General features: G+C 41.7%; 1 protein-coding gene across 4 annotated transcripts in view; it reads right to left on the reverse strand.

The window, feature by feature from the left end:
• syt2a (synaptotagmin IIa) overlaps positions 1-15,844 on the reverse strand; it is a 97,184-nt gene that overhangs the window by 59,424 nt on the left and 21,916 nt on the right. For 2 of the 4 annotated variants that reach the window (XM_061796176.1, XM_061796126.1), the window contains exon 3: positions 4,823-4,890. The exons of 1 other annotated variant lie outside the window; for it this stretch is intronic. The gene's annotated coding sequence lies outside the window, so the exon portion shown is untranslated. Of the gene's footprint in view, positions 1-4,822; positions 4,891-8,142; positions 8,206-15,844 lie in introns of those variants that run through there. One more of the 4 variants, XM_061796155.1, reaches the window with a different exon arrangement.

The following is a 15,844-nucleotide window of genomic DNA, read 5'->3' on the forward strand; positions in this document are numbered from 1 at the left end:
TTGTGCTGTGATAAAGTACACACAGCACACATGCCCAGACAGATCAGAGAATCTACTGTTATGGACTCAACTCTCAAGATTGATTTCTTTTTAAATCTGAAGCAGTGAAGCACTGTTGGAGCTGGAAATCTTCTGTGAATGCTCCACTTTGGTATGTGAGCCAGATATCAATAGTGGATTAGATGTGGCTCACTGCATGTGCTGGTGCTCAAGATGTGAGGAGGTGCAACAATGCAATACTTTGTTTGGTTGTGATGGCCTATTTCTTTATCTGGCATAATGAGAGGCAAACCTTTCTGCTATACAGTTCTGTTCTGCCCTCACTGCCGCTCTGGTTCATATGTGTGGGTGTGTGTAGATGTGTGTTATCTGGGGAATACACAAGTAACTCAGAGTGCTGACATTTTAATGACGTCGGCGCGGTCGAGTGAGCTTTTTAGCGCCAGCCCTGAGCTCACTAGCTCGTTAGCTTGCCGGCTAAGGAGCAAACGCCGTTCTTCCAGCGGCTTGCTGCATCGAGACAACAATAAAATGTCCAGAAAAAAATCCCATGTTCATTGTATGGAACAATAACCCGGCCTACTCTGCCTCTGATTGGCTAGCACCAAGACAGGATTTGTACTTTTGAGTCACTGTGTGTGGAAGCTCTTCACAAACACACACACGCACACACACACACAAACACGTAGGTCCCCTGCACAGGAGTACCTTGATTTGTAAAATTATTGGTTCTGTGATCCAGCTCGAAAGTTAATTTAGTTGGATTTCAAATCTATATTCCTCAATTAAATGATTTGAATGCCATTAGGCATTTCCAGCCCCAAAAAAGATTTTTTTTTCATTACATTTTTAATGAGAAATGTAGAACTGCATTGTATGAAAACATTATAAAAACATATTAGAGTGGAATGTAAAGAAATACACTTTTTTTTTTAAATGTAATTACTTTATGTTGGGACAAGCCGAGTCACAACAGCTTTAGTGTTGTATGTATTGTATGTCTTTAAGGAGCGTGGCCTATTGAATGATGTGCCATTACTCTTCATGTGAGCTTCTGGTTGTGAGTTTTGGATTACTGTAGCTTTTTGCTGGTGTTCTAATGCCTTTTTTTACTGTTCCATAAACAGCTAAACTTGCATCGGTGACTGTTGTTCTCCTTTTTTTCACTTCACTCGATCGGCAGCATATATGAAGCTGTCTCAAATACCTTAAATTTTGGCTTGCTAAATAAAGCAAAAAATAAATAACTCACAAAACCCATAAATTGGGGCACTTGTTCATCAAAGTGCAACTGTATATATGGTGTAATATGCAGATGGCAATGCAACTGCAAGACTGATGCTGTTTTTAATTTCATTTCTATGCTCACATGATGCTTCGTCCCAACCTGCAGATGAGGTTGAATTACAAACCCCTATATACAGTAACGGGACCTAAATCTCTAATGGTTCTTAATATTCTAACCAAGAGTACCCTGAGTCATACAAACTCATTCAGTGAAAGTTGCCATGATCAATGTTAACAATAAGAAAAAGGCAGAGTGGGCTAAAACATGGGAAATGACGATAGCAGTAGTGCTAATATTAGAGCAGCGTCCCTCCTTCCTGGCACTGCTGCTGTCCGCTGGGGTTTATTAGCCAATTTTATTTTCCCAATTCCATCACTCATGGAAACGACTTTGATTAATCAACTGAGTGCTAGACTGTGCAGGTGATGCTGGTAGCATGCACACAAAGAACCAATGGGCCTCATTCAATAACCGTCCACACACTGAGATTTGTACTTAAATCGTGCGTACGCACGCTTGACGCAGAAATCTGTGATTCATCAATATTTTCGCACTTGGTTTTGTTCACACTCTGCAAACAAATTTAGAACCTCCTCAGACCGTGTGTACGCAAAAATAATGCAGGATCAGCTTTCGAAAAAACTTCCAGCTCACATCTTTTACCCAAGCGGCACCATGTACTGGAACTGCAGTCATTTGTAAAAATAATTATTAATCATTTTAACAATAATAAAGCAAACCATGAATTTGCTAATGGGTTGACTCATCACTTTTGCCCTCATTCTGTTCAAGCGCTTGTACAGTATATGAAATTTATATATTTCCCGCTGCAGCTGTCTGCGTGCAGTACCAAATTGTCACTCAACGAACAGGAAGTGCGATCGGGTCTGATTCATAGATTTTCCTGTGCTTCTGCATGTACAAATGCTACGTAAATTGATCTATTCACGCCATAATCTAGTAGCTGTGTGTATATGTCACGTAGTATTTGGTTGCTGTGGTAATGCACAGGAGCTTGGGTCACGTGACATAAGTGGTAAATTCCGAGTACTTCAAATAGGCGTCCTTACCAGTAGTCAGGTGTAGAGAGTGGCGATGGGTATCCGTATTTTTTTGTTAACCACTATGCTGTGCGCTACGCTATGCTTTTCTCTTTCTTTGATTCCAGAAATTGTGCATGAAATCATCCAGTGTATGTGCAAATGTAAAACCACTATTTTATGAAATCACCCAAGGCACATTCAGGACTCACTCTGCTTCTATTATCAAGCCGCCATTATGACAAGCACCGCGACAGCCAGGTACACCCAACCTCTTTCTCTCAAGCGACAAACAAGGCTGTTTTGGAGTCACTACACACACACACACTCACACACACACACGCACACACACACCATCGGTGTGGTTGAATTGTTGACGTACTCCGGTCAACATGTAGCTCATATATTTTCTGTCGATTCCAATGCTAATTTCATCAACTGCAAATGCCTCTTTTGCTGTGCTATATGTATTCCTTACTATACAGTATACTCTATATTAACAACATATGTATATATGTTTGTTCATTCTCAGCTCAGTTTTTGTATACTGTATGTATATGTAGATTTTTCCCACATTTTGTAATTTAACTTTTAAAAATGATATACCGCACCCATTTTGAAGTGAACCTGCCAGTATTTTTCATAATTATTAATTATGGATATACAGAAATGGTCTAAAACTCAGTTAACAGTGTCCTCTGCAAAACTGGATACTAAACCGACGCAGGAGATATTTTGTGAGCGTTTTGGAAAGCGCAGTATAGACCTCATTGGCACACTTGCTACTTTGGACCCACTTGCCAAAGATGATTTCTGGATAAGGTAACCGCTGTAGTTGTATTAGCTGATGTGGTTGAATCAGAATATACTACTGTGGCTCGTCGTGAGTTCCTGGTGTGGAAAACGGCTGAACCCCGGTTCCTCCCAAAGATGGAAAATGGACAATAGTTAACATAATTAGCACATTTCTCAGAGCACGATCAGCAAAATATAAGGCATGTGATTCAGCTAGCATTTGAAAAGAATGTCACCTCTTCAAAAATTTCAATCTGACAGTGGAAGGACCTGATGAGGAGGTTCAGCGCGGAGAGACACCACCTCCCGACACTTTTCTCAAAGTAGGTTCGAAATGCGTGTGTGTCTGTGCGTGTGTGTGTGTTTGAGAGGTGCTTTTGGGGTTACATATCATAAATTGAACATGCAAGTGTTTTGTGATCATTGTTTGAAATTATGAGGACTTGTGTTGTAGCTCATCATACTTGCATATTTAACATGATGATTATGTGCGTCAAGTGCTTCGCAAATACAGTAGGCTATAGGATTAAAAATATGTACTGTCTGTAGGGTAATAATAAGTGTGCCCCCCATGAATTTTATGTGTCCCCCTTAAGACTGAGGTCTAGAAATGGGTCTGGTCATGGGCGCGTCTTTTAGAATGAATTCTGATTCATTAACATACGCTCGGTGGTGCGAAGAAAATTGCCCGGTACGCATGTGTCATGAATGTGACAGTGATTTTGGGTATATGCACAATTTGTGCAGAGAAAGAACATTTCTACAGATTTTTTAGTGAATGATACCCAATCTTAAAGGAAGGTACCCTTCGTCACAGTGCAGCCGCACCTCCATCATCAACGTGCCTCCCATGGTCACCACCGACTGCAATGGTCTTCTTTACGCCACAAGGAACCTTTTCCCCCAAAATTATGATGTCAAAAGATTACATAGGTCCTATGTACACTCACAGAAAGTACAACATAGTATTCTTCAGATTTGATTTGGGTAATAATGGCTTGTCATGAGTAGAAAAGGTGGTAGTCTAAATCACAGTGGCTAAAACTGGCTAATAATTCGGTTTGGGGGACATTTTGGGACCTGTGGCATATATGATCACAGCAAATTGGGAAATTAGATTGCATATGTGCATAGGAAGGCGGAGTATGGGAAGAGGGTCAAATGGTGTCATGGGAGACCTCTGTTCACTTTGTGAGTCAGCTCTGTACACTCAAGGGCATCACGAATGAATTTGTTGGAAGTATAAATAGATACTTCACAAGAAAAAAAATGACTAGAGATTAAAAAAAAGTCAACAAAATCTTTTTTAATGAGGCACCTTCAGTGTATTAGAAAGATACATGTCCGTCATGAAAAAACACACACACACGGCCAAGGTGAGTAACCCACCCAGGCCATGCTTTTAGTTGACACTCAGTAAGGCAGGCCAGATCTTTGCAATGACCAAGATGGATGATATTCTTTCTGCAGAGGATGGAGGCCTGTAACAATGTGCAGTGATGTGTGCCCTCGTAAAGAGGACGGTCACAGCAATGACACTAGACTGCTATGATGAAGTGGAGAATATACGCCTTCCTCCTCCCACACTACTTCCCTCGCAACCTTTAAGTTCGTATGCCACTCAGTGTTATCAAAGAGTTCCCCACACAGAGGTTCCATGCAGTCATGCACATAGGATCTGTGGTAGTGGGACACTTACAGCCAAATGTTGAATTTTGAAGGAGTGGTTGGAGGTATTCACAGTGAGAAAGTTGCCAGTCTGATGTCCTGCAAAGAAATAAAGTGAAAACTCAGACAAGCACATTCATGTCGGGCTACCCGGATCCGTTTTATATTAAAAGGCACGGATCATATACGTACATGCATCAATACAACAAATGATACGTCCTGACTAAGTAATCCAAATCTCAAACAAAGATCCCTCCCTTGATTTGCATCTTCCTAAATGATCAAATTAAAATGATTCTGACATAATCATGCTGACACAAAACCCAGTTAACTGCAACGAAAACCTACTGTAACCTTACTGTCAGAATTTAACAATTGGTGACATTAACTTGCGCTCAAGCTTTACTGAATTAACAACAAACAAGGATGAGAGAAAAAAACTTTCCATTTGCACAGCAGAACCTCCATATAGCAAAAATAATAAGTACCAGGAGCTAAATGCTGATAGCTGCGTCCTTTCATGTTAGTGCAATCTTAATGACTACAGTGGACCTGGCATATTTTCACAGTTCGGCATTTGTCAATTCGCCTATTGACAGATGGGGTTTTTTTTACAGCGCGGGTCGGAGGCTGACTGCTGTGGCGGGCTCTACTGGTTGGGTGGGGAAGAGGGACGGCGGTGGTGAGGCAGGTGGGGCGATATTATCGTAATCGTTAATTATGGTATCAATATTTGTTATTTTAATGTATTTCTTAGGGTTTGGCTCTGTCTGAGGTGTTCACCCCATAATCCGTAGGTGGCAGCAATGCATACATTATGCAATATAATATACAATATAATGCTGGTCATATAATTAGAATATCCTGAAAAAGTTTTAGAGAAAGATTTATTTCAGTAATTCCATTCAAAAAGTGAAACTTGTATATTATATGCATTCATTACACACAGACGGATTTATTTCAAATATGAATTTCTTTTAATTTTGACGATTATAACTGACAACTAATGAAAATCCCATCCATCCATCCATCCATTTTCTGAGCCGCTTCTCCTCACTAGGGTCACGGGCGTGCCGGAGCCTATCCCAGCTATCATCGGCCAGGAGGCGGGGTACACCCTGAACTGGTTGCCAGCCAATCGCAGGGCACATACATAGAGTTTGCTGGCCAATCAAGAACATGGATACCATGGTCCTTAAACCAGGTACTGGTAGCTTTGGCATTGTGTGCAGGTGCCAAGCCCTGCTGAAAAATGAAATCTGCATCTCCATAAAGTTGGTCAGCAGCAGGAGGCATGAAGTGCTCTAAAACTTCCTGGTAGACGGCTGCATTGACCTTGGACCTAAGGAAACACAGTGGACCAACACCAGCACATGTCATGGCACCCCAAACCATCACTGACTGTGGAAACCTTACACTCGGCCTCAAGCAACGTGGATTCTGTGCCTCTCCTCTCTTCCTCCAGACTCTGGGACCTTGCTTTCCAAAGGACATACAAAATTGACTTTCATCAGAGAACATAACTAGACCAGCAGTCCAGCTCTTTTTGTCTTCAGCTCAGCCGAGACGCTTCTGACGCCGTCTCTTGTTCAAGAGTGCCTTGATACAAGGAATGCCACAGCTGGAACCCATGTCTTACATACGTCTGTGCGTGGTGGTTCTTGAAGCACTGACTCCTACTGCAGTCCACTCTTTGTGAATCTCCCCCACATTTTTGAATGGGTTTTGTTTCACAATCCTCTCCAGGGTGCAGTTATCCCTTTTCCTTCCCTTCACCTCTCTATTAATGTGCTTGGACACAGAGCTCTGTGAACAGCCAGCCTCTTGAGCAATGACCTTTTGTGTCTTGCCCTCCTTGTGCAAGGTGTCAATGGTCGTCTTTTGGACAACTGTCAGGTCAGCAGTCTTCGCCATGATTGTGTGGCCTACAGTACTAGACCATAGAGAGACCATTTAAAGGGTGAGTTTTGAGTTAAGTAGCTGATTAGAATGTGGCACCAGGTGTCTTCAATATTGCACCTCTCCACAATATTCAAATTTGATGAGATACTCAATTTTGGGGTTTTCATTAGTTGCCAGCGATAATCATTAACATTAAAATAAATAAACACTTGAAATATGTCAGTCTGTGTGTAATGAATGTATATTTTATACAAGTTTCACTTTTTGAATGGAATTACTGAAATAAATCAACTTTCTCATGATATTTTAATTATATGACCAGCAATCTCAATATACCGGTATATAATATCATATAATAATACAGCAATACATAACCCCGCATTTTGCCCAAAGATAGCTGGGATAGGCTCCAGCACACCCGTGACGCTAGTGAGGATAGGCGTAATGGGAAATGAATGAATGAACAACAATGCATACATACCACATTCGTAAATTCTACGTTATTCCTTCCTCCTTCAACATTTCTTGACCAATTTGAACTGTTCCAACTACAAAATATTTTCCACATTACCCAAATTCCCATATTATATAAATTCCAGTTTTCACCCAGAGTTCACATTTTCCACTTAAAAATATCCACATTTTTCCTACATTAAGACAAATTTTACATTTTTCCCTCCTTCTTCCACATTTCTTGACCAATTCAACCCATTCAAATAACAAAATATTTTCCACATTCCCCATATAAAATACCCCCTTCCCCCCACATTAAGACTAATTCTATATTATTCCCTTCTGCTTCAATATTTCTTTCCTCATTCAAACCATTCCAACTACGACATATTTCTCATATTACCCACATTCTCACATTACCCAAATTCCACCTTTTGACCTACATTTCACATTTGACCACATTTTTCCCATATTAAGACATATTCTACAATATTCCCTCCTGCTTTGACATTTCTTGATCAAGTCAAACTATTCTAACTTCAAACTGTTCAGCTCATTTTACTTCATTCCATATCATTCAATAACATTCCACATTACTCCATATCATTTTATATTATTCAACATCCTTCTATATCATTCAATACCATTCCAAATTACTTCATTCAGCATTTCAGCATTCATACACAATTTCTCCAGAAATTGAGGTCTAGTTATTAATTCATGTTAATTAACTATTAATTAAACATAATTCATTAAAACAGCAAACACAAATACACTAGTGCTTTAACTGCCACCATGCCGCTGTGCAGCCCGCGGCGTTGTTTTGTTTACGCTACAGGAGCGGCACTCTTTCGCGTACATACATTATTCCAAGCACGCACTCAATAATGCGCTTCATCTTCAGGTGATTTTACACACCTTATATACCTGTTTCACAATATCTTTCAAACATATTTTGCAGACTACTGTTGTTTCCAAATGATAGACGTTACATACCTTTTTTGGGACTATTTCTTGCTCGCTAGTCACTAGCATGTCCTCCCTGTTGTCTCGGCACAACAAGAGCTGCAGCAACGAAATCTTGCGGGCTAGCGAAAAAATAAAATCGATAATTCCCGTTTTCAATATCTTCCATTAATAAAATATTGATCGAATCAAGCTTCTCTGTATATCTCCCAACTTGCACACTATTTCTATCGATGTTTAGAATTCACATAGCCACTCTCACTACACTCCAGTTGCATAGCCAGGTCCAGTGTCTTGCTCACTTCCCCTCCTGTCCCTGTCACGTCCTGTCCTGCATTGTCCTATTTTCTCCATGTGAGGATAATGGTTCTCCCTATGGTTCGCTGGAATCCTAAGGCTTTAGAAATGGCTTTTGTAACCCTTTCCAGACTGATAGATGTCAATTACTTTATTTCTTGACTGTTCTGGACTTTGTTTGGATCATGTCATTTTGTAGCAGCTTTTTTAGATCTTTTGTCAGGACAGATTCTGTTTAAATGGTTTCTTGATTGAACAGGTCTGGAGGTAATTAGGCTTGGGTGTGATCTGTGAAAATTAACCAAGAATTGTGATTAGCCACATTTAATTCATGATTTAAGAAGGGGGGTAATTACTTTTTCCACACACTGCCAGGTAACTTTGAATAGCTCTTTTTTCCTTAATAAATGAAATCAACATTTAAACCAGCATTTTAAGTTCGCTTGGGTTATATTTGTCTGATATTTACATTTGTTTGATGATCTTAAACATTAAAGTGGGGAAACCATGCAAAAATATAAGAGTTAGAGAAGGGGGCAATATTTTTTCACAGCACTGCAATTATTCATCATCGTCATTGTCAGACATTGCTGACATGTACTATATGTACAGGTACTGTACATTGTGTATGTGTATGGTTAGCTGCAAGCGGTCGGGCTCAGTCCCTATCTATCCACAGCAAATAGAGGACGTCCATGTATTCCACAGAAAAACATCTGTGAACTAACATATTACAAACATCTTTTAAAACCTGTGTTGTTCTTTCCGTATATCAAAATACCTGTAAATGCTTTATGGCCAAAATGATAGAATGAGATCTTGAGCAAAGTAATAAAAAAAATAATAATAATAATCCATCCATCCATCCATTTTCTGAGCCGCTTCTCCTCACTAGGGTCGCGGGCATGCTGGAGCCTATCCCAGCTGTCAGGAGGCGGGGTACACCCTGAACTGGTTGCCAGCCAATCGCTGGGCACATAGAAACAAACAACCATTCGCACTCACAGTCATGCCTACGGACAATTTAGAGTCTCCAATTAATGCATGTTTTTGGGATGTGGGAGGAAACCGGAGTGCCCGGAGAAAACCCACGCGGGCACGGGGAGAACATGCAAACTCCACACAGGCGGGGCCGGGGATTGAACCCAGGTCCTCAGAACTGTGAGGCTGACGCTCTAACCAGTCGTCCACCGTGCCACCAATAATAATAATAATAATAATAATAATAATAATAATTTATTTCAATTTGGTTTCCTCCAGTGAGTGACATGCTCTCAAATTTACTGCAGGATTAAAAGGAACAATATTTTTAAAATGTCAACATGTCGCATAGAAAGTGTTAACGATAATGACGCTTCAATGACGCTTTAACGTATGTTTAATATGTATTTTTAACTCTTTGAGCATGACTTTTGTACACATTCCTTCAACAATAGCTCACCAGACCACTATATTACAGCATGTTGTATCCTTTAAAGCTCATAATTTCAAAGTGCCCAGAGGCTATCTACAGTGGTCTTAAATGTGTTTGCTGACTGGAGGGGAAATATTTTTTTATGAAGAGCCCAATTCAACTGTTCCTCTGTAGAAACTTGGCCCTATTTTTTTACATTGGTAAAGCATCAATTTCATGACTCAATGGACTTAATTGCCTTATTGTAATTGTCACTTGAAAAACATCCAAGGGGGTAGATAAGTAACTTCAATTTGTGCATCCCAAGAGGATGAATCTGTTACACCATTAACAACTACCAATTGTCAGAAAAATGTTAATCTGTTTCGTCGGTTGTGTTTCTTTGATACCAAAGTGTACCACGGACAATTGAAAATGGAGTGATCCAAAAAATAATGAAAAACATGACCAACCCAAGGAGCGCATTAAAGCATAGTGTATAGCTGTAACAGAAAAAAAAGGTGGGACTGGCAAAACCAGGTAAAGTGAATTATTTCAACAAGAAGACATACAAAACCAAACATCTAAAAAGAAACAGGAAATAGACGTTCCAAAATGGGACTATTGTGTAAGAGAGAGACAGAGCAACGTAAGATGGAAACAAATTAGCTTTAGGCAGAACTGCAGATGCATGAAAACTTTACTGTGATCACTGGAGGTTGTGGAAGAAAAACTACACAACAAGCTATTTATAGAGCATTAGTGGGATAGAGAGAAGCATTCAGGGGCATTGTTGTTTGATATTGCAGCATCATCTCTGATAGTGAACACTATTAGCAATAGTCTGCGAGTAGATAAAATGACAGTAGAAATGAATGGCAATGATCATCAGGGGAACCTGCTGAGGCTGAAAGCAAGACTGTTGAAAATACTAAGCACGGTTCCTATGGATTTGTCTTTTTTATAGAGGTTATCTTACATAACACCACCATACAGACTGACGACAGGTGTGGCTCCTGCACGTGAAATACCCAAAGTCCTCCAGACAAACCCTATGAAAATGTCAGCCTGAGTCGTTTGCATCCAGTTGAGCGTCAGCTGTGAAAGCAGTTTTGAGGCTCCTTCACACTGCAGCACGCCGACAATGAGAATGAGTGGTGTATTCTTTTTTAATCCAAAGGTCAAAAATTGCTAAATGAATTGGGGACCCCTATCGGATAGCACATTCTTGGGGAAACCATTGAACTTGAATACCTGGTGTATCATTAACTCGGCAGTGTCTTGAGCTGAGGGGAGTTTCGGGAGTGCAATGAAGTGTGCCATCTTAGAGAACCTGTCCACAACTGTGAGAATGGTGGTATTTCCTTTAGAGGCCGGCAATCCTGTCACAAAGTCTACGGAAATGTCTGACCAAGGACGTGGTGGTATTGGCAGGGGTCGCAACTCCACAGAAGGACGTTTACGAGAGGACTTGTTAGCAGCACATACCTGGCAAGCATTGACGTAATCGATAACATCCCTTCTAACATTAGGCCACCAAAAGCGCTGTTCGACCACAGATTGCGTTTTGGCAATGCCTGGGTGAGATACGGTCCGGTTAGTGTGAGCCGAGTGGATGACTCTTCCCCTTAAGGTCGGAACCACATAAAGCCTGTTTTCAGGGCAATTTTCAGGGCTAAGAGTGTTCTTCAGAGCCTCCTTTACCACAGTCTCAATGTCCCAAACAAAAGCAGAAACAAAACATGACTTGGGAAAAATGGTTTTAGTGTTGGATAAAGAATTCTCTGCGCAGAAAATCCGCGATAAAGCATCTGGCTTACCATTTTTAGAACCAGGTCGGTAGGATAACGTGAAATTGAATCTAGTGAAGAATAGAGCCCATCTAGCCTGCCTTGCATTTAATCTCTTAGCAGTTTTAAGATATTCCAGGTTCTTGTGATCTGTCCATACTAAAATGTGCCCCATCTAGCCAGTGCCTCCACTCCACCAAAGTCAGCTTGACTGCCAGCAGTTCACGGTCACCAATGTCATAATTTCTCTCGGCTGGGCTCAGTTCTTTTGGAGAGATAAGCACAAGGATGCAACTTACCATCCTTGAGACATTTCTGGGAGAGCACTGGTCCTATACCGGCATCAGACGTATCAACTTTTCCACAAACTGCTGTTTGATATCTGGCTAAGTGAGGATGGGAGCAGAGGTGAAGCTCGATTTACATTTTTGAAAAGCTGCCTGACAAAGGGGGTTCCATACGAAAGGTCTGTGTGGCGAGGTAAGATCATGCAAAGGCAAGGCGATAGAACTGAAATTTCTCATGAACTTTCTGTAGAAATTAGCGAACCCGAAGAACCTTTGTACGTCTTTGCGTGATGTGGGAGTGGGCCAATTAGTCACGGCATCAACTTTGCAAGGGTCCATTTTGATTTCACCTAGAGCCTGCACGAACCCCAGAAAAGAAACGGACGTCTTGTGAAACTCACATTTCTCAGCCTTAACATATAGTTCTTTCTGCAGTAACTGCTGCAACAGAGAGCGGATATGAATGATGTGAGTCTCCTCATCCGGGGAGAATATCAAAATATCATCCAAATATACAAAAACATACACATTCAACATGTCACGTAAGACATCATTGACAAAGTTCTGGAAAACAGCTGGAGCGTTAGTTAGTCCAAAAGTCATTACCAAATACTCATAATGTCCCGTTGTTGTGTTGAATGCTGTTTTCCATTCATACCCCTCCCTTATCCTGACTCGATGATATGCATTTCTTAAGTCTAGTTTGGTGAAAACATTGGCTCCCTCCAGGAACTCAAAGGTGGTGGAGATGAGAGGAAGCGGGTACCTGTTTTTCACAGTTATGTCGTTGAGACCCTGGTAATCGCTACAGGGTCGAAGAGTCTTGTCCTTCTTGTCCACAAAGAAAAATCTGGCTCCCGCAGGGGATGAAGATGGGCGAATAATCCCGGCTGCCAGTGATTCATCCACTTACTCCTTCATAGCCTTGTGTTCCGGCCCTGAAAGAGAGAATAACCTCCCTCATGGGGGTGTGGTTCCAGGCAGCAAGTCAACAGCACAGTCATAAGGTCTGTGGGGTGGAAGGGATTTGGCCTTGGACTTGGAAAAAACGTCTTTAATGTCCTGGTAACAGGTGGGCACTTGAGATAAATCTGGATCCCCAGATGGGGTCTGTGGATTGTCATTTGAAAGATAGCCCTGAACATCACATGGAGGCTTGAAACAGTTCTGGGCACAATTGCTGCCCCATGACATAACCTGGCCAGAGGACCATTCAATGTGGGGGTTATGTAATTTCAACCATGGGTTCCCTAAAAAACGGTCATGATTCATGGCATCAAAACATGAAAACTAATTTGTTCCGAGTGGGAATCAGGAAATGTCAATGTGAGTGTTTGGGTGCGGTGAGTGATCTTGCCCATAAAACTGCCATCTGCAACATAGGTAATGCGGTGGCGTTTTATTTGAAAGGTTCTCAGGTGCATCCGTCTAACGAGGAGGGAGTTGAGTAAGTTTGTGTCAGAACCAGAGTCTATTAATACAGGTGTATGAATTTCTTGATCAGGAGAGCATAGTGTCACTTTAGGAAGAACCCGGGTAGGATCTTCCTTAATGAAATTTAGACTCACCGCTCCCGTGCCCTTGCTACCGGCACCGGCAACCTTGACGTGACAGTTGCTCACGGAATGACACAACTGCCCGCAGTAGAAGCACCCCCCTCCCCTCAGCCGGCGTTGAGACGGAACCTGCCCAGTTGCATGGGTTCATCTGTGGTGACGCTAGACAGTGGATTGAGACTGGAAACAGGGGATCTGCCTTGGTTTGGCTGGTCACCGAGGCTCGTCCTCCAAGTGCGTGGTGTCGCAGCACTCCCCCGAACTCCGTCCAGCTCGTGATCCAAAAGCCTCTTGTCAATTTTTTACGGCGAGAGCGATGAGAGTGTCCAAGTCGGTCGGCAGGTCTAGCGGGACCAAATGATCCTTGACGGCGGGGGATAGTCCTTGAAAAAAATGCATCGAGTAATTCCCGATTATTCCACTGACTCTCAGCTGCTAGAATGCGAAACTCAATCGCGCAATCTGAAACCCTGCGCTTGCCTTGGTGTAAGGTGACAAGGGAGCGAGCTGCCTCACGATCTGGTGTGGAAAACAGAAAAATTTGCTCCATAGTCTTTACGAAAAAAGCCCACAAATGACACGCAGCAGAATTGCGGCTCCATTCAGCAGTAGTCCACGCCTCCGCACGACCAGTCAGGTAGGAAATGACGAAAGCGATTTTTGGCCGCTCGGTGGGGAAGGCAGCTGCCTGCAGCTCAAAGTGGAGTTCGTACTGCGTGATGAACGGCTTAATATTCCCAGAATCTCCAGAGAACCTCTCCGGTCGAGAGAGTTGTGGGCAGACAGCAGCGGAGGTGGCAGGTGGCTGCATGGTAACTGCTTCACATGGAAACTTTGGTACCGTGGCGGTATCGGGTGCCAACTGGTTCCTTCTTCTGAATCATTTTCATAAGAACTTCAAACTGTGAGTCCACCTGTCTCATTATATTGTCCTGATGTTCTGATAGTCCCGCTAGATGAAGGTGGAGGGCAGCAAGCTCCTCATCCTGCTAGGCGTTGACCTTGCCCTTGAAGGGCTTTGCGCACCGGGTCTGAGTCTGCTGGGTCCATGTTATGGCCAGTTCGTTCTGTCATGAACGGAACAGAGGATAGGACCCAAAAATGCACGACTCCAAAACAAATTGACAGTTTCAAAAAGAGAGAGGTTTAATCAACGAGCAGAGGTTGGTACACAGGACGGCAATCCAAAAAAGGCAACAGTATCCAAAAACGTGAGGCAAAAAGGCGAGGTCGATAATCGGAACAGGGTCTCGTCTTAGTGTGAGTCTGTGACGTGGAAACAAGGAATGCTGGAACGCGATGACAAGGTACAACGAACTGGCGACTAGAAAGAATGAGGCACGAGGTTAAATGCAAGTGGTAATTAGGGTGAACGAGGCACAGGTGGTGAAGATGCTCTCAGGAGCAGGTGTGTATGAGACAGGGGTAAGACAACAATCGGAACACACACCTATGACATGCATGATAAATGAAACTATCACCTGTGTGCATTTTTAGCCCATTATGTACACAATCACATCATATTTTAGAGATAGCGGCTCAGTCATTGCCATGGCACCCTCTGTGAAACAGGATCTTCTTCAATGAGACAGCCAAAACAAAATTACTGAGTAGACTGGACATACAGTAAGTAATACACTTCGGGTGTCATTGCCTCTCATTACCCAAAGATGGGACAGGTTTGTTGAAGAGAATCAAGCGCAGGGCACGCACTAATTACAACAACTAAATGATTCAGCATAATGGTAAATTCTATTTTTATTTATTTTCTTTGTTTTTATTTGATTCCATGGCCGGTTGTCTATAAAACTGATGGACCAGCCAGGACATGTTTCGTGTTAGGTTAGCACAAACGTCATAGATATTGTTACTGTGGAGAGCATTTCTCACTATTTCAGGGAGGGAGTTTCCATTGTTGAGTATTTATTTCCTTTGCAAATGCAATAATATTAGTCATAGCCACAAAAATTATTTTATTTAGATTATTTTACTTCATAAATAATGATAATTCTACATTCAGAGATTTTTAAAAAATGGCTGGTATAGTATTCCACAAAGAGCCCTATGTATCATTAGCTGGTCCTAAAGTTTTTTTACTGAAAGGGACACTGGCCAAATTCCATCTATCGCTTGATTGGTACCAATTAATTACAAACCCCAATTCCAATTTAGTTTGGACACTGTGTGAAACACGAGCAAAAACAGAATACAAAGATTTGCAAATCCTTTTCAACCTACAGTATATTCAAAGATAATGAGAAAGATTTTTAATGTTCAAAAAGTACTGTAAAGTACAGTACTAGTAAAGTCCTAGTAAAGTACTGATTAACGTTATTGTTTTTGTTGTTGTTGGTTTTTTGTTGTTGGTTTTTTTTGCAAATATTCTCTCATTTTGAATTGGATGCCTGT

This window comes from Phyllopteryx taeniolatus, chromosome 1 (assembly GCF_024500385.1).
Source record: "Phyllopteryx taeniolatus isolate TA_2022b chromosome 1, UOR_Ptae_1.2, whole genome shotgun sequence".
Classification (NCBI taxonomy): domain Eukaryota; kingdom Metazoa; phylum Chordata; class Actinopteri; order Syngnathiformes; family Syngnathidae; genus Phyllopteryx; species Phyllopteryx taeniolatus.